A 19,470-nucleotide genomic window follows, 5' to 3' on the forward strand; every position below is an offset into this window, starting at 1 on the left:
TTGCTTGCTGCACGCAGTAACACGCCATCACCACACCATTCACTGCAGTGCTGAGAATGACCCACCACCCAAATAATACCTATTCTGTGGGGATCCTGTGAGGTCCTGACCACTTAAGAACAGGGTGAAAGGGGGCTAAAAAAGTGTGCAGAGATACAGTCTGTAATTGTAGAACTACAAAGTGTGCCTCTTTGGTAAGTGGAGCTGCTATAATGGACAAACAGCACAGAAACAAAGAGGTGTTCCTAATGCAGTGTTCAGTGAGTGTGTAGATTGTGGCACTATGATTGGGCCCAGTTTCCCCTGAGGCTGACCAGTGTAACCCAGGTGAAAGTAGACATTGGTTATTAAATAGTTCATAAATAAGAATAAATACCAAGCAGAAATTCATCAACTAAATAATTTACTTTAGTGATATTAAAAACGTCTAAAATAGATAAATAGAATTAAAAACATTATTTCATGCTTTTGGTAATTTATTTTATCATTGGTTGAAGGTGAAAGGTAAATCGCCTCATTGATAGTCGTTCTCTCCCGGAGGATTCTCGTGCAGAATCGAGGAAGCAAGAACAGGTGATGTCACGTTTGAGAGTAGCTCCAGAAAGAAGAAGGAATCTAAGTGTATTTGACGATTTATTTTGTTTCTGTAAGAGTTTTGTTTACCCTTCTGTCTATGTCGATAGACTATGGTTTTGTTCAGCGTTTTAGTTTTGAATTACTCTCGAGAATCGCGGAAGAAAAGTGAAGTTTTGAGCAGCACGCGTCCAGCGCGTGATCAAGGAAAATAGATGGCGAGCCACCAGAGCTAGGAGCTACGACTGGACTGGGTGTTTGTGCGTCGAAAGAAACGGGGAGAGTGGACATCGCAGTGAAGGCCGGGTGCTTCAGCCTTTCCCTTCCTTCCCTGCCGAGGATCCATCACCAACCGTGGTAAGACTGTTCTACTTTCTCTCTCTGGGTCACGTGAGCAGTGCGTGGAGCGCTCGCGCTGCTGAGTGAAAGGGAGTGTCTCCCTTTCATTTGCTAAAGGACTGTTTAGCACTAAGGACTCGATTTAATGGACATTGATACAGTTAACCGTGTTATGGTTCATGTTATGTATGTACTTTGTGTTTAAAAGGTTGATTGATACTGAATGTACTGGTGTTAACTTTCCCATGTGGGCTTAGTGAGATGCCCTGTGTTTTTTTGGTTGTAATAACCTACTGATAGAGGGTAATACCAAATGCTTTTGATTTAGTTATAACAAAATAGGCCTAAGTTGATTAACATTGAAGATGGATAATTAAAAAAAAAAAAACTAGTTATATGAAATAACTGCAAACTAATACTAGAACACTAATAAGAGCTCAACTGAGATACTAATTTAACTACTAAAACCAACTAAGTTTAAGTTAACTAGAGATTAAGAATTCAAAAATCGGTTTTCCTAACTTAAAGGTGTAACTGAGTAAGACTCCGATTCTTGTTTGACTCTCTTTGCATTCATATGCAATTATTTTTCTATGTTATATGTTGTGTCTGTAATGTACATTTCTACTACATCTCTCTTTTTTCTTTTTTTTCCTAGTTCTAGTCCAACAACAACAACAACTAGCTTTTAATATTTGTAGTAAGTGCTACACCAGCCTACCTGCATCCAAAGCACAACATGTGCAATTTTTTTGGGCAGTCTTAGCAAACATATCACTTATGGATATGCTTTGCTTTTGCAGCTTATATCCCCCTGGCCTACCCATTAATTTGTTGCACGTTTTTATAAATGTATAAAATATTTTCTTGTTTAGTTTTGTAAAACAGGACTTATGGTTATAAAGAAACCAGTACAGGACTCTGATGGATGATGATTATACATGATCTGTATTGCATTCTTACAGCAAAGTATTGTTAAAGCAGCCAATGCAGGACTTTGCAGTAGCTGGTTAATAGCTAAATTAGCTGTAGCTAAATTACATTCATGCCCATTTAATGTACAGCAATCTTGCTGTGTTAGGTTTTTGTTGGATTAATGCTTTTTGAATGCAGTCTAAACTGGTTTTAAAAAGCATATGGCTTAAGTAATCAGAATATCAACATATGATTAAAGCAAACCTACTTTTCAGATGTAAATCTTCAGCTACAGAAAAACATCACTTATTTACAGTTTGTATCCAGCCTGTGTGGCAGTAATTTGTGATCCCTATGATAGGAAACATTGCAACTAAGGATAGACAGCTGCATTCAGGAACCACCAATTCTGTTCTGTGAGCTTAGAGCTACCACTTTGTGAGCTACTGCATTATGGCTGAGCTGTTGTCCCTATATGTGTCCAATTCACAATAACAGCACTTACAGTTGACTGGAGCAACTCTAGCAGCTCTAACTGACTTTTTGGAAAGGTGTCATCCTATGACCATGCCAAGTATAAAGTCACTGGGCTTGAACTATTCCTATTGCCATGTGTTTGCATGGCTGTTTGCTTGATTTTATACACCTGATAGCACAATGGTTTTGACCTAAATAGCCAAACACACTAATTAGAAGAGGAGCCACATACTTTTTCCATATTGTGAATATATACTCCACTTTATGTCTTCTGCACAACAAGATACTGTTGACTACAAAAAGATATGCACAGATGTATGTGGGTGTGTGCACTGTTGGTGGGTAGTCACATCAATACATAATCTCCATCATATGGTAATTAACATCCAAGGGATGCACACACACAATAACCTACATGCCTCTTATCAGTGTGCGAGGAGGTGGACATGAAATTTGCTTGCTTGAGTCCTACGTGAAGTCAGAAATGTGAGGTGAAAGGTTTAGACACAGTAGTTTTTTTTGCACTGAACTGCTATTTTCACTGATTCCTGCATTTGCATTGAGACAATGTTTTAAAAATGAAATTAGAAATTACACCCATGCACATAATTTCCAGTGCAGTGACTTGTGTGTGAGTCTGTGTTTAGTACTCCAGGCTGTCAGCTACAGACTGTCCACACAAGAGCTATTTTTGGTTGCAGCAGACCACACTTTCTAATCTGTAGCTCCCCAGTTCTTTTTCTTTACATCCATTTCTCCTGAGAAATGAGTTAGCCTCTTACTCCAAAGAGTATAGGCAACCTGGAAACCAGTCCACCTACAGTTTAATCTTTGGAGACACCAACGCACTCACGCTTTTCAACCAAGCACAGCCTTTTCCAATCAAACATTTCACATTCCAGCAGGGAATATGAGGTGTCTTTGATCCCTCATAACCAGGCAAATGATCTAAACACTAGCCAAAGATTTGTAACTGTATTTAAGTATATTAACAAGGATGGGAATATTACTGAATTCTCCTACTTAAGTAAGACTACAGTTATCTACTGTATTGATTATAATATTAAAGGAACTAACTAAAGAAAATGTTAGGAGTTTTTGAGACATTTAGCTCTGTCATTGAGAACAAAAGTAAAACAAAAGTAAAAACATGATATTACAAAAAAAATGACTCAAAGTTTTGAGTGCTGAGACTGATCACAGAATATTCTGCTAGTGCACATTTTTTTTACATATCTTTCTGTGTCCTCTTCAAGGCACAAGGCGCATTAAACAACATGCATTTCAGGATTTAGATGATTATACTATAAGGCTTATTTGTTTTTGTTTCCAACATTGTTTTTGCAGTCTCTGAAGGGTTATGTAAACACACATTAAACAATAGTTCTTCAAGGGTTCTTTAATAAAGGAAATGGTTCTATTTAGAACCATGGGTTCTATATAAAGCCATTGCATGGTTAAATTGTTCTTTGCATGGCAAGGAGGTTCTTCAGATTGATGGAGAATATGTTGTATATATAGAATCTTTTCAAAAATGGAAGCCTATCCCACTGGTCATCGGGCAGAAGGCAGGGTGCACCCTGGACAGGTCGCCAGTACATCGTAGGGGCACATTAAAACAGTTGTATATAATTTTGTAGTTAATAGATTGGGCAAAGTAAGTTTGTTGTGTGTGGTATAATGTTATCCTCCACTAAACATGATGACTCTGAGCACACAATAGCATGAAATGTAAACAGTCTTTATTCTAAATGGTTTACAAACTCAAACACACCTTTGTTTTTACTCTGTACAAGTATTAAAATGGAAAGTAGTGAAGTAAACATACTGTAGCATGTTAAAGAAATGTTTAGCCAAGAGCCAATCAGAAAGCAACTGACAGTCTTGATAGTTGTGTCTTGTTTACACATCAAGCTGAAAGTAAACAATTAAAACTGAATCATGCATAAGTTGTCAAGAATTTATTTTAATGACTGACCTTCTGCTGGTTTCATCGCAAACTAGTAATTCACAAATATAACTATTTGGCCTAGCCAACAGGTTTCCTGTAATTAAAATATTCCCTGTGTCTCTTTCGCTTCTCACTGTTCAAGTATTACATCTCAGAAAATAGCCAAGCTGCTCTCTGAGAAATCTTTTAGAAATCTCAGAAATCTCTCAGCATCTATCAGTATAGAAGGACTTGATTTTTTTCATTTATGTCCAGAACTTTTTACAATGAAATGTTTAGGTTAAGCTCTTCTTTTCCTACATTAAAACTTTAAGGCACATATGTCAGGATCTGGTTCTCTCAGGCCAAAACACTGCAGTCTTCAGCACACTGCCTCATTAAAAAAACATCTCTTAGCTCATCTGCTATTTAGCAAGCCCTGCGTGAACTGAACTCAGAGCATTAGATGAGGGTACACATTAATCTCTGCAGCACTTTGGCCTGGAAGGTCCCCAGTTTGACATGACTACTTCAGGGTAAGCAAGCCAAACACATTAACTATCTGATTGGTTGTCATAATTTTGCCCTACAAAAGTTTCAATCTGTCTGTAAAACTATTTAATATTAAGCATTGTAAATCAATGATATATCAAATAATATAATCATTTTTTTAAGTAAAAATGACATCAATTTACATTTGTGGCTAAAATTGTCATCTTGCACTCTCTGCTGTTTGTGTGCCCTGTGTTCTGCTGTAGTGAGATGCATCCCTTTTTTCTTCTTTTGCAAGGCACCATTGCATTATGGTATGCATTGGAAATTGTAGTGTACATCATCATGTAGTGTACACTAAAATGTGCAATGTATTATGGGTCTGGGAAGTGAAATTTCTTATGAGATTTTGGTCAATGCTACAAAATGACTAACACACTACATAATGCACTCTTTCTTTAACTGGGTGAAACCACATATTGCCAGACAGTACCAAATATTAAAAGTATGTAAAAGTAGTACACCACCAGTGTGAGTGTGTACAGTATGGTGATATGTCATGTTAGACACAGCCAACATTTTGTTTTTCCAACTAAATTCTAGCCAGTAATAGCGAATGTGCCTACTTGCACTGGACATTGTGATGAAAAATGAGCCTTGCAAGATATTTATCTGTGAGATTCACAATCACCTTCCCCTACACACTGTACCAAATAAATCAGCTGTGACTGGTCATTTTGCAAGTTAGTCAACCAGCCTCTTCCTGACAAGGTAGGCAGTTTTTGACAACATCTGATCATCATGTAGTGAAAAGCATCAGGCAGAAGTCTAGCTTACATGTCTACGGCCAGCACTGTATGCAAAAGCTACAAAGTGGATGTTCCACCCACACAGAAACAGAGCATCAGAGGCTGAGACTACAAGGACTGTTGAGAGTAAATGTAATTTGTTACTTTCCACTTCTGTATATAAATATATTTAAATTATATTTTGTTACTAGTACATTTCTCTCAGAGACATAGCACTGCTGACATGTTTGTTTATTAAGCTGCAAACACAGATGTGTATTTGTTTTGTTATTCTAAGACGTGGTGAGCCTTGGCGTTTATCTGGGTAGAAGACTGATGGGAAATAGATGCAAGAGATTTGTCTACCCCTGCATCTATTAAAAAAATTAAAAGGAGGTTTAATCTATGAATGGTTACTAACCTAACTGACAGCAAATTAACATGGCCTCTTCTAGCTATCATTCTTTTTAAGGTGTATTTCTTTAAGGCAGCTGAGGCAGAGTGCTTGTTCTACAGGGTGTACTTATGAACAAAAGGAGCTCAGAGCCCTGTCATACTTTCAGAGAGGATTCCTGGCAAGTGAATATCATATAGCTGATGAAAAATACAAAGAATAATTAATCAGTATTTCCAAGTAAGAAAACAAGTGAATGTCTGTCACTGCATTTCCAAGGAGCACTCAAATGCCACAATAGACAAGTGAAGTCATGTGCCATTTTGTAGTCCAATATAAGGAAACCTAAGTTTTTTTCTCTATGGGAAAAAAGAATGAAAATCATTCTATCAAATGGTGTTGTAAATAAAAATGTCAAAGCTGATACTTTTTCTCCTATGTAGATTTTACATCTGGATATCACTAGATATCACCCTCTGAATCAAGAGGTCGCTAAGTACTCAGAATACAAATATTGTTACATTCATGCTACAAGCAAGACAACATCCCTGATTAAGATCACCTGGAAGTTCAGTACTTCAACACTGCTATAAAACATCAGCTCCTCAAAGTGTAGATTATTACTACTACGTTTAGTACTACTACATTTCACACAGCTTGTTGGTTCGCATGGGGTATTTTAGCGAGTTTGCCAGTCTTATGATGTGAAGTCAATACGCAACAGCGTTAGCTTGCATGTTGCAATATTTCATATTTCCTATCAACCTTGTAACTCAGAGGATCCAGTGGCATTCAAATTCAAAGAGCAAATGTACTTGAGACACAATACATGGACTTCAGAACATGCTTATTTACCATAGGCACAATAAAAGAGAGCAAAAATGCAAAAAATCCAAAATATTTACACCCCAGATTTCCAGATCTCCTCCAGGGTTCTACAACATGACTGATGCAGATGAATGAGTCTTGGAGAAAAGTTTAAAATACAAAAGAAAAGAAAATGGACAGCTTTTGCTCAGCAAATCCTTTATTGTCAAACTGAACTGTCTGAATTATTTCCACCAATCATAAATGTATCTTTACCTGCCAAAAAGAAGCGATAATGTCCAGTGTTGTATAGAAATCTGACCCCCTCTTGCATTTATTTGAGTCAGCTTCCTACTCCTGGTTAATATAAACAGCTATATTTAGATGTCATGTGAAAGAAGCAATTGAGAATGAATGTGAGCTCAGCCCTGTGAATGAATGGGATATTGTTCATTAAACATTATAATCCGTTCTTTTCACACAGGCCTATGGCCAGTTTACAAGTGATTTTTCCCCCCTGCTCAAAATCACTGGATAAAAAAAGACCAGCTTCACATGAGGCTTTTTTGAGAGAATGAATGATAGAATGATAATTTGAACCCAGCATGAAGTCAAATCTTCAGTTCAGCAAGTGCACCAGATGATGATAAAATGTACCTATACCAGTTATTTTCTATACATTTCCAATGGCAAAACAGAAATAAAACTGTAAAAATATAAATTAGAATTATTCTTTGTGGTTAACATCATCAACATTTGAACTGTCTGCTCGAAGGTGAGCCATTTCATTTGCCCTGCATTTGATAATATGAACTAGTTTGATGAATAATAATCTGTGTGTACAACAATACACCTAAAGAAAAACTTCTATTACCTAAACATGTAGAGGATAGAACATTTATAATGGAAAAAGCAAAGCTGTTCTCACTGCCACCAAAGTTAGATCAAACTAAGCTTGAAGTTAGCTGGATAAGCAAGAAATCCTGTGTGGTGAGACAGACCCTTGGACCATGACTGCTAAGAAGGTTTGTAATTTAACTCTCTAATATCCCAGGTTTATTACATACAAAGTCTTAGTATTCAGTAACTACAAGGAGTACAATGCAAAGTAACTGAGCTGTTCTTAGGTTATAAACGTATGTAGTAAAACATTGGGCCTTCCAGTAACTTATTAGAACCCCAGAGAGCATTCTATCATCAGCAATACACAAATATTCCAGTTATAATTATATTTCCTTGATTTTAACAGTTTATGGTAGTCATTGTTATCAATTACCCTTTAGTTTCACAGTACATCATGGCTTAGTCCTGCCAAAAAGCTAGGGCTGGGCACAGTCCTAGTCCAGCAGTTGTATTCTGTCAGTGAACATGTCAATCTCTAACATAACAGGAAACATTTTTTTAATAGCAGAAAGTGCTGTGGAAAAAACAATTGTCTTTACCATCAAAGTCATTACTGAGAAAACATCCAGGAAAACTTGAGCTGCATCACTGTATCTGTATCAAGCAGATGGAGGACCATTGACAGTAAATAGAGTCTGGACCTGGTCACCCTGCTCTTTTCAATAGACAGGCACTTCAATCATGGCACTTTCTAAATGGCCTTGGATACCAGGAAAACATAAGATTGCACTGGTCCCTGGATGACACAAAACAGAGATTTTCACATAGATTTTTTGCTTTACATTTTTTCAAATTTCTCTGTAAATCACAAAGTCAGATCTGTTCTGCAGTGTGTGGAACTGTTACTGGACTGTCGTGTGTAGTTTTTCTTCTGTATATTCTAATTCTGATTTCACAGCCCAAAAGATGAATGTATTTCTGTATTTAGAAATGTATTTATTTGTTGGAAGTGTAAGAGCCAAATAGGGAGCATCTATGCTATTATGACAACCTACACAAGCAATTCTACAGTATTGAGAGTATTGAGTATACAGTATTAGCCTAACTGTGCTTTGGAAGCCATGCTGAATATGTTTATAAGCATTGAGTGATAAAGTAGGTCCATGTGGAAACTCGGAAAGATGGTCATTTGGAACTGTTATTCAGAACTGTTTGGTCTTATAGTGAAGAAGAGATTAATGGCATCAGGTGGCAGGGTTAACCATGGTCACTACAACAGAATTAAATTTGGGGGCAAAATCAGCAAACACAGATGGCAGTTTGATAAATCTATTTGTGGCTTCCTAAGCTATGGCCAGGGGGATCTTAGGACTCCGTTCCCAAGATACCGTTCAAGGATGATGACATGCATGCTTTGTCCTCTAGTTCATCCCCTTAATATTTGAGATTTGTGATCTCCTTTATAGCATATTCATTAAACAGTGTTTTAAAGTGAAGATTATACATTGTAGAGAAGGTAATACAAGGACTGGTTGAAAATGCATACAGATTTAAAAGATAGGAGCACATTAGACCCCTCCATCGGGTCTCCTCCAAAGTTGTTCAAAAGGGGTGGAATGTCAGAAACACAGGGCTGCAGTCAACGCAGACCTGTTTTCTTGAGCAGTGTACCATGCAGGTCATAGCAAGCTTAACATTCATAAGCTCTAAGCCTTGATATGATTTTGAAAGCACACACAATGCAGGCAGCTACTGCAGTGTGAAAAGCCTGTTTGATCATGCTTAAAACTGTTTGCGTTTCTTTGTGCAGGACAAGTATCTGAGGTCTGTTGTGTGACTCATGCTGAAGTAATTAGTTACTGTATGTTGTGAAGTCCAAGGAGCTTTCAGATGATGTTTTAGACATAGCTTCAAGTAGGAGTAGTCAGAGGGTAGCAAGGTAATCAGCTGAAGCTTAATTAAAATCTTCTCTTCCTTAACCAATATGGTGAAATACAACAGGCTTCCAACAAAAGAGATCATTTATAAATGAGGAAAAAAACATTCTTAGTTTACAAAGTGAGATGTTAGCTGAAGAGTTATGAAGAGAAAAAGTAAATAAGAACACTTGTACACTGCATAAAAAAGCTATCATCCTGTCAAGAGTGTAGCCTGCCTCCCTGTGAAGAAAGCCCGTTTCTGCCGGTTGTATCCGTGATCTCATTCTTTCAGTCATTACCAAGAGCTCATGAGCATAGTTGAGGGTTGGGTAGACCGACTAGTAAACAGAGAGCTTTGCCCCACCCACTTACTCCAAGAGGTCTGAGTAGTCCAAACCGTTGTTTGTTGCATAAGCACACAAAACAGTCAGAGTTTTCCTCACTGCTATTTTAATGCATATCGATGTGACCCTCTCAAAATCTAGCTCCTTCCCCCTCAGTAAGGTTTTGTTCCACGTGTCAAGAGCCAGTTTCCAATGCAGGGCTCTGTGCTGCCAAGGACCTCCCTGCCATCTCCTACTGCCTGTAAGGTACTGCACATGGTCCCCAACACTGAACCTTGCAGGTTGTGGGCCTACATGGTTGTCTTACATTACCTGTTTGGGCTGAGCCCAGTCGGGTTATATGGGCTGCCTAGCCTCCAGGTGCTCGTCGAGGAACACTATCCCCAGGCCTGGCTCCAAGGGTAGCTCCCAGTAAGATGATCCCTAGACCACACAAGCCCTTCGGTGATGCCAAGGCTCTGATATAAAAGTGGTAAATCCATAAAAGATGAACCATCAGTTCAGTTGAATATTTTTATCAGTATTGTTCTCCAAAAAGGTATGAAGATGCAAAAAAAAGGGCAGTGAAGAAAAGAATGCAAATGTAGATTTGATACTGGTGATATTAATTACTTTGTTTTTTCTAAAAGAGATAAGAAGTAATTGAATCGGACGCCAGCAAAGATAATTCCAGTAGTGAATGTGCCTGCTTTGAAATGCCTGATGCAGCACCAGTCTCTCTTGGTGCTCATGTGAGGGATCAAAATGAACATTTCATTCTTAAGCTCCCTTTTTCCAAAAAGCAAAAGCTCTTTTCTTTGAGGCAGATTTCAATTTCCTCCCCATCTTACAAATGCAAAGCAGCTGTATAAAAAGGCAAGCTCATTTATCAATAAAATGCATTAATAAATTCCATTACATCACTAATCCAAATGGAAACTACACAGAAATGTCCCTGGTCACCCGGCCATGCAGTTTACCCCCTCACATTTTCTGCAGAAAGACTGCAGAGTTTCTACCACAAGTGTTACGTCTTCAGTTTTGTCATAACTGCTAATTTTGGTGGTTTGATCTCAGCGCTGTAATAATGAAGATCAAGACAAAATACAGACAACAAGAAAACAGAGGATATGTAGGAAGTGATGTCGCTGGGTCTCACTAGATTGACTTGTAATACACCCACAGGAAACATCTTGAAATTGGATTGTCTTTGCTGCTTTTCATTAACATCCTCTTCCACTTTCATTGTTTTCAATTTCTTAAGCATTAAGCTGTGAAATATAAGAGTAGAATTTTTTTGGCTTGCTCTAGGCCAGGGGTGTCCTTATCTACAAATGGCTGGAGTAGGTGCAGGATTTTGTTCCAGACAAGAAGAGCACAGCTGATTTCACTCGTTTAATCAGTCAGTCGCAGTCTTTAAACAGCTGATCAGGTCCTGCTCCTGCTTTGTTGCAATGAAAACCTACATCCTAGTTTCCCAGTGCTGGTCCTGAAGTACCAAGTCCTGCACATTTCAGTGTTTTCTTGCTCTAACACACTCAGGAGGGGTTTTTTAATAAGCTGGTTAGTTGGATCAGGTGTGTTGGGAGCAGGCATTTATCAAGAGTGAATTCATCTTTATTGACTTACTTTCACAGTCTGATTCCAAGTCCTGCCTTGTGTATGTATGTGTATATGTATCTCTCTCTGTCTCTCTGTCTCTCTCTCTCTCTCTCTATATATATATATATACACATATAAGTGTGTGTGTGTGGTGGTGTTTTTTTTACCTGGTTGTACCATTTTACCAAGTTCAGCATTGGATTGGTCTGTGTGGTAAACCTCTCTTCACACACACTATAATCAATGACACTTCTGTTTTGTATTTAGTATTTCAATTGCTGTTTAGTAATAAAACGACAAAAAGGGAAAAAATGGCCTAAACGAACTTTTCAGATGATAGCACTGGAGGTTAAAATCTGAAAGGATATTTTCTCATTTAAAAATAGCCAAGGGAAACCAGTAGGTTTTCATGTTAGATAAGTAATGGAGGCTGCTTTTTCATAGAAATAAACAAGCTGACACTGACCAGTGCAGCACTTGATGCTGATGAGAACTCATTGTCTTCTACACAAGGTTTTTGTCCTCAGTGGATGATGTGCCAACAAGTTACTTTGTCAGAGAAAAACATTTTCATGGTTTGTGAACTTTGCTATCATCGTCTACAGCAGTTAGCCTATTTAGCAAAAAGCTGGATAAGAGCAAGCCAATATACAGTAACATCCCTAACAACATGTCATTGGGAACAACTATACAATGACTACCTTAGGGTGTCCTATCATACATTTAAGAGTGAGGGACTAGGACAGTTGCTAGCCAGTGTCATAAGATCATTAGCATAGCCATGATTAGTAACCTCCATTAAGCTTTGAGAATCTGGCCTCCAAAGTTCAACCCAGAATAGTCGCCATAGTGAGCCTGTATTAACATTACCATTTTAACAAAAATAATATAGAAAACTCTATATTACAGCAAAAATTTTACTGCTGCAAAAAGAATAATAGACTCAAAATAATCTATAGGGATGGGAAAATTGCTATGGAGAGCATTGCCTTTGAGACATTCATACTGTTGGTCCTGAGAGGTCACGAGGCGGTTACGCACCAACTGTCGAGATTAGGGGATGCTGCTGTTCAGTGGGTTCAATCCTCAGTTAAAGTGTCAGGGGAAAGCACACAGGACTCTTTACTTTTACATATCTTTGGTCTTTTTCTTAATGTCCACGCTCTTCCAATACTGGCATTTCTCACTCTCTCTTTCATTAACCTTGGCATTGATTTGGCTGCAGCATTCAGCCAAGTAGGTGTTTGTTCACATTAACAGCAGCAGGAAGACATTGAGTTCCGTGCAAAGCACGGGGAGTCCTAAAATTAGCCATCGCACTGCTGAGTGGAAACCTCAAACTTGACTGGACTTTTGAGAATCAGGTCTGCACCGCTGGTCACTGCTGATCTTGCCTCTCAGTCCGTCACTCTCCACTCATCTGGAACAAACTGGGACTAGTGGCAAAGTGAATCCAATATCAAAGCTGTCATGTGAGGAGAGAGGGGAGTCTGGTCTTTTTAGGTTAACATTCAGAAAAAGAGCACTACATTCTGTGCCGCATTTTTGAAAACAGTCAGACAGTTGAAAATAGTTGCAGTGCTATTCCACTAAACAGACCACATAATTATGGCAAATGGAATTCTTACTGTTTTTGGGTGTATCGATGTGCCTCTTGAGTTCCTGACTCACAACAGACGGTCCTGAAGTGTTTCTGTGTGGAAGGACAGGTCCTACAGATGAGGAATTGGCTACGATGCTTAATCCCTAATCAAGTGTGAACACAGCAGCTGCAGGACAGTGCTGGCATTACTATATTACATCAAGATGCAGGACAGTAATTCATCAATTTGACAGGCACTGTCTGAGCTGACCAGTGGGATGTTTAAGTGAAGTGATACTTTTTAATCCCACAAACGGGGAATTACCAGAGCGGTGGGCAGCCCTATCCACAGCGCCCGGGGAGCAATTGGGGGTTAGGCGTCTTGCACAAGGACACCTCAGTCATGGACTGTCGGCACTGGGGATCGAACCGGCAACCTTCCGGTTAAAGATTAAAGAGCAATCTAGATATTGAAGGGGCAAGCAGAGGGAAAACATAGTAATGTCATTTATATAAAGTTTTTTGAACATGGCCATCTTTAGTGCTTTCAACCAAATCATTGTTGCATTCAAATGTCTGCTAGCAAGACTTTCTTAAATCAGCTCCTGAGTCTTACTGTTCCTGGTCACGATGCAGGCTAAGGAGGGAAAATGCCAAAGAGGGTAGCCTACCTTGCATGTCTTTTCAAGGAGAAGAAAAGATTTTAAAGAGCAGGTGGACAAAACCGGTGAAAGGAATTCAAAAGGTTCAGAAGCTTGCTGTACAGCAGGGGGGCATGGAAATGTTTACATGAAAGGATAATCTTCAATGCTATCTTCAATGAAAAAGGTTTTCAGGCCAAATACCAGTTGTGAACTTTTTTGGATGTATTGTTAGAGTAAATATGTCATGTATTTCACGTTAACAGCTCAAAAGGGTTTTGAATTTAGCCAGCCTCAAGCTTTTTTCACTGTCATTCAAGGATCAGTCTAAAAATTGGCTGTCATAAGCGATTTTTTTAGGTGATTAAATGATGAATACATTGTGTAAGTGGTCCTACTAGTGGGTGTGTGTGTGTGTGTGTGTTTGATAGAGAGGCAAAATGAGGCAGACAAAAACTGAAAATGTCATGAAATGCTTGTCTGTGGGGGAGGATGAGTGTGGTCACCGGAGTGTAGGAGAGGAGACAGTGCTAATGGCCTACACTGCGCTTAGGTTGTGTCCACATGAGCCAGGAAGAGACACAGGGTACACCCGCACACCAATTATTATGCACGACCCATGAGTATAAAACACCATAACCTGTACAGATAGAAAACCCTACACACAGGATAGTGCATGATACCTTAGTGGTGCTCAGCATAATAATTTCACACATCTAATCATGTTCTCCACATACCATGTGCGAGTGTATGAGCAAACAGACACAAGTGGAGCACCCCCATAGTTTAATTGGGCTCATAAATAACAATAGAGATAATAGCCTCAATTAGCTGGTAATTACAGCGTGCACCATGGTGACAAACTGTGATTAGCCTAGGGAGCATAGCTCTGCCAGGTGGGTTCAAAAAGCAGAGCTGTCACTTCCAATGAGTGACACGCACATAGAGATTTGACAAGTCATCTGCACACTACAATACACATGACTGCAGAGGCGGACAATTTCATGACCACGGTGTCCTGCTCCCCTGGCAGCGTAAATCACACATGCATGCTGAAATGAGGGAAGAAAGGCAGAAGAAAAACAAAACATTAAAAAAACTAAACAAGAAAGAAAAGAAGAAGAACCAGGATGAACAAAGGATGATCTTAGCACGATTATGCAAAAGTTTGGCAACAGAAGGAGAGGTCAGCAGCAGGAAGCCCAAACAGTGACCATGATGGAACTGAGAAAATGACTGAGCAGCAGAGCGAAATCACATTACTAACTGTGTTACTGTACTGTGGATAATTACAGTCATGCTGGTCTAAATTGTAGCAAATTGGCTACATTACTTAAATGAACAAAGCATTGCATTAATTAAAATAGGACCTGTTCACACTTAGATTTCTAAAATCCACTGTGCATCCAACATTTCAAGTTATAAGTGAATCCGACACAGATGTCTTTACTGTCCCTACAAAACCTTACATCTCTAAAATGGCAACTTTAGAGTAGAAGCAAAAACCATTGTTATGTTGAATGGAAGTTAATGGAGCAAGATTTTTTTTTTACAAAAAAATAATAACAATAATATTCTTTATTTATATAGCACTTTTTATGCTGGTGGCAGCTCAAAGTGCTTCACAGACAGGTAATAAAGCTTACCAGTAATGCAAGTAATTATGAAGACTAATTTGTAATTATATCAGAAAATAACACAGATCAAATTAAAAAGATAAATACCAAGAGACATAGAGTTTAAATTAAAACCTAACTTAAAAAGTGTTGTTAATGTTTTTTTTTTTTGTTTTTTTTTTAAGGGTGAACTGAACTTGACTGCCTAATAAAAGGTGGAATTGAGTTCCACAGTTTAGGAACATAATAACCGAATGAGGCCTCACCTCTCCGATCTATCTGCAGATCTAAGACGACACGCTGGAACATAAACAGGCAGACCCTCTGTGATGTGAGTGGGTGCGAGGTCATTTAGAACTTTAAAAACTCACAGCAGAACTTTGAAATCTTTCCTGAAAGATGCAGGTAGCCAGTGCAGTTCTTTCAAAATGGGAGTGATATATCTCTGTTTTTAGGGTTTTTTTAGGATGTGTGCTGCCACATTTTGTAGAGGATGTATTGTTTTCATAGAAAGCCCCAGTAAAAAGAGCAGTTTTCCTGTGTCACTCAGAGTTACTCAAAAGGCTGAATTTTGCAATGTTTCTCATATGATAAAAAGCTACTTTAGTGACTGCATTTACATGCAGAGGATAAAACAGCTAAAAAAATTTGTATTGTAATGGGGAGCGAGGAGGCAAACGCATATGCGGAGATAAACGAGATTTATTAAAGGCAAATCCAAAATCAGGGTCGAGACAGTCCAGGTTTATACTAATAAGATAGTTTGAACTAATTAATAAGTTCACAATGTACTGTCTTTCCTTCTTTGCTGTACACGTAATAATCTGAGAGAAAATACAATGTTCATTATTTGTATGATAATTTAACAAGCTATCCTTAGGTGTGGAAAAGTAATTGTCCTTTCTAGTGAATTCAAATCAATTACAGGGAAAATTGGAATCTGTTTGAACTCTTTGGTAAACAATCAGGTCTGATTGGTGACAGGTCCTGCTCGATGTAAATTTGATTAGCTTTGGCCCTTAATATCAGAGTGAAGCTGGAGGATAAACAAAATACAAGGAGCCAAAGGCTTTTTTTAAAGACATTTGCAAGAAAAAAAAGTGCTATAGCGTGACCTGTCCCAAAGGTATCAGTGTGACTTTTAAAGTGGTGCTGAGAATACACACATATATATATATATATATATATATATATATATATATATATATATATATATATATATATATATATATATATATATGAAAAAATACATAATATGAACATTATGAGCACCTCCTTGTTTTATCAGCTCCACTCACTATATAGGTGCATCTTCAGTGGTCAGGACCCCCATGTTGTTATGTGATGACACAACTGATTTAATGACAAAGGCCATAAACCAATAATCTACAACTCTGTTTCCAAAAAAATGGGACACAGTGCTAAATATAACATATATGTTAACATATACTTCTATCCACATGATGTCTTTCTCAGGGAAGTCCTTGTTGGTTTCAGCAAGTTAATTCTGCAGTTACTGCAATATCATGGCTCTGTAGTAAAAGAGTTTGTGCGCTATCACCCATTGAAAACATTTGCCACAATATGAAACACAATATAACAAAGGAGGCTCTGAACTGTTGAATAGTTGAAATCCAATATCAAGCAAGCAAGTGAAAACATTTAACTTTCAAAATTATAACAATTGGTCTCCTCACTTCCCAAACACTTACTACTGTTAAACAGCTGATGCAACACAGTGATAAACATGACCCTGCCCCAACTTTTTTGGAATGTGTTGCTGGCATCAAAGTCAAAATGGGCATACATTTTTCAAAGAACAACAAATGTCTCAGTTTTTACATATTTGAAATGTTGTCTTATGATTATCCTTATAGTTAATCATGTGATCCATTAAATCCTTCAAGCTGACACAATAGCTTGTGCTAACAACACACTCCCAAGAAGCAAACATTAGGCATTATCACTTGTGTATTAAGAAGCTTGGTTTGCAGTTGAGTCATGCGGCATTTAGGCTGGAAAACATAAGCTACAGAATGAGAAGCTAGAGACTGGAATCAGTACAAGATACAATGCACAATATTGTCATAATACAATTCAATTACTGTATTTAAAGTGTTGTGATATGACAAAATATTGTGATTTACACTTTGTTTATCTCCTTACTGTCTTTTTAAAGAAGTAGAACTGTGAAGTAGAAAAATGAACAAAAAACGGTTATCTTTATCTATTGAGTAAATGCTTTTATTCAGAGAAGTCTATAATGACAGCTGAATAATGTATTAGGAGTCTTACTTTTTTGCCATCATGTTGGTATATAATGGTGCTATTTCTGATTCCTGCTTCAACAGGAGATCAAAACCCTGTTCTCCTGTTTGCAAGGTGAGGGTGTTTGCACTATACAAAGTAGCTGGGTCTCGATCAAGCTGAATTAAATTTACAAGAATTTAAACTGTTTTTCATTGATTCTTTACGAGAATTAAACTCTCTCCATCACATCTATAAAAACGCATCTGTGAAATATGAATCAAGTTCACTGAGACAACTTACATGTTAAGCAACTTCTGATCATGATTCTGTATACATGGCTATATTTTAAGTTAAGTGAAACTTTATTCATCCCACAAATGGGGAAATTCCACCTCCACATTTAACCCATCTGTGAAGTGAAACACCACATACACACTAGTGAATACACACACACTAGGGGGCAGTGAGCACACTTGCCCAGAGCAGTGGGCAGCCCTATTCACAGCACCCGGGGAGCAATTGGGGGTTAGGTGTCTTGCTCAAGGACACCTCAGTCATGTACTGTCAACCCTGGGGATTGAACCGGCAACCTTTGGTCACAGGGCCAGTTCCCTAACCTCCAGCCCACGACTGCCCACGACTAACCAAAGTCTCTCTTTACATGAAAAGAGTGCAGAGACAGAATGGACCGAGAAGTATAGCAAATCAGGAAATGTTGGCAACATTTCACTGTCCAGTATAACTATTTTTTTTTTTCTATGGTAAGATAAATATAGCTGATCATCCCTACTAGAAAAAACAGCAAAGACCAGTATAGTTTGTCAACAGCAAAAACCAGCATATGCTGTGCAGTCCTAACTGGTTTATGTCAATCTAGTGCTTGTTTAGCTGGTCACCCAGAATGGTTATGCTGGGTGACCAACATATCAGTCCCTAAAACACAACATACGCTGTGTTTTGCTGGTCAGTAGCAATGGAAGCTTGAGTACTACAACACTAATGATAGGTAAAGACCACAATCACTGCTTCATAAATAGAAATAAATCATATTTCAGTGTGAGAGAGGACAAAGTGCATATAAAAAGAGAAGATCAGCTTTTCCCTTTCGAAACTTGCAAAACTTAGAACCATTTTGGTTGTTTGCAAATTGTCCTTCTGACTGATGGTGAATGTGTTGGTTCTAAATAGAATAATTTTTTTTAGGGTTCTATATAGCACCAATAAGGGTTATTTTGTTATCTATCTCAGGCACTGGCCAAACAATGCCCCTGGCTACAATAAAAGCTGTAAATCTGTACGTTTCTACCAGCTTTGTACACTGTTTGGAGGACTGTGGCCCCGACGATGACGACCACTAGAGCCGTCAGGATGGAGGGACCCGAATACCCAGCGGCGACGAACCTTGGCGAAGACGGCAAGGAGAGTGTGGAGGGGGCGGAGCGCAAAGCCCGAGCTCCCCCAAGAGATGCGAGTCATGCGACTGGCGGCGGGAGGAGGAGAACGAGGACGATGGTACCGGCCACGAGAAGCACCAGGGCACGGAGTGAGTCCCGAGCTGCAGCCTGGGGGTGGTGATGAGGAGATGGAGCAGCGAGCTCTCATTCCCTCTCGGCTCAGTGCTCACACTTTAATGACAGCCAGTTGATGCTGATGTGGCTGGCAGCAGAGCGCATTTTTAAATAGCTGAGAGGGAGCAGAGAGACGAGCAGCAGTAGAGGACTGACGAGCTGATAAGCTTAATGAAGAGAAGGACTGAAAAGTCTACCTGAAGCCATTGAAAAGTGGCTAGCATAGTTTTTTTCATTGGTTCTGTTTGCTTTGTTTATTTGGTGGGTGTGAATTAAAATATGACTGCTGCAAAGGTGAATCCTGCCTCCAGCGTCCTCCCTAAGCCTGGGGTAGCACATGCCGTGCTAGAAGGACCTTTACAAGGACCGAGATCTGGATTCTGACTTGGCCTTTGTGGTACATTCACCTTT

The 19,470-nt window shown here is 38.7% G+C and overlaps 1 long non-coding RNA gene across 1 annotated transcript; it reads left to right on the plus strand.

The window, feature by feature from the left end:
* The first annotated feature begins 573 nt into the window (after positions 1-573).
* LOC119263707 lies at positions 574-19,358 on the plus strand. The gene is made up of 2 exons (XR_005130482.1): positions 574-930; positions 18,801-19,358. It is a non-coding gene; the product is annotated as an uncharacterized LOC119263707 (long non-coding RNA).
* Positions 19,359-19,470: the final 112 nt, after the last annotated feature.

Source organism: Pygocentrus nattereri, chromosome 7 (genome assembly GCF_015220715.1).
Source record: "Pygocentrus nattereri isolate fPygNat1 chromosome 7, fPygNat1.pri, whole genome shotgun sequence".
In the NCBI taxonomy this organism is placed as follows: Eukaryota; Metazoa; Chordata; class Actinopteri; order Characiformes; family Serrasalmidae; genus Pygocentrus; species Pygocentrus nattereri.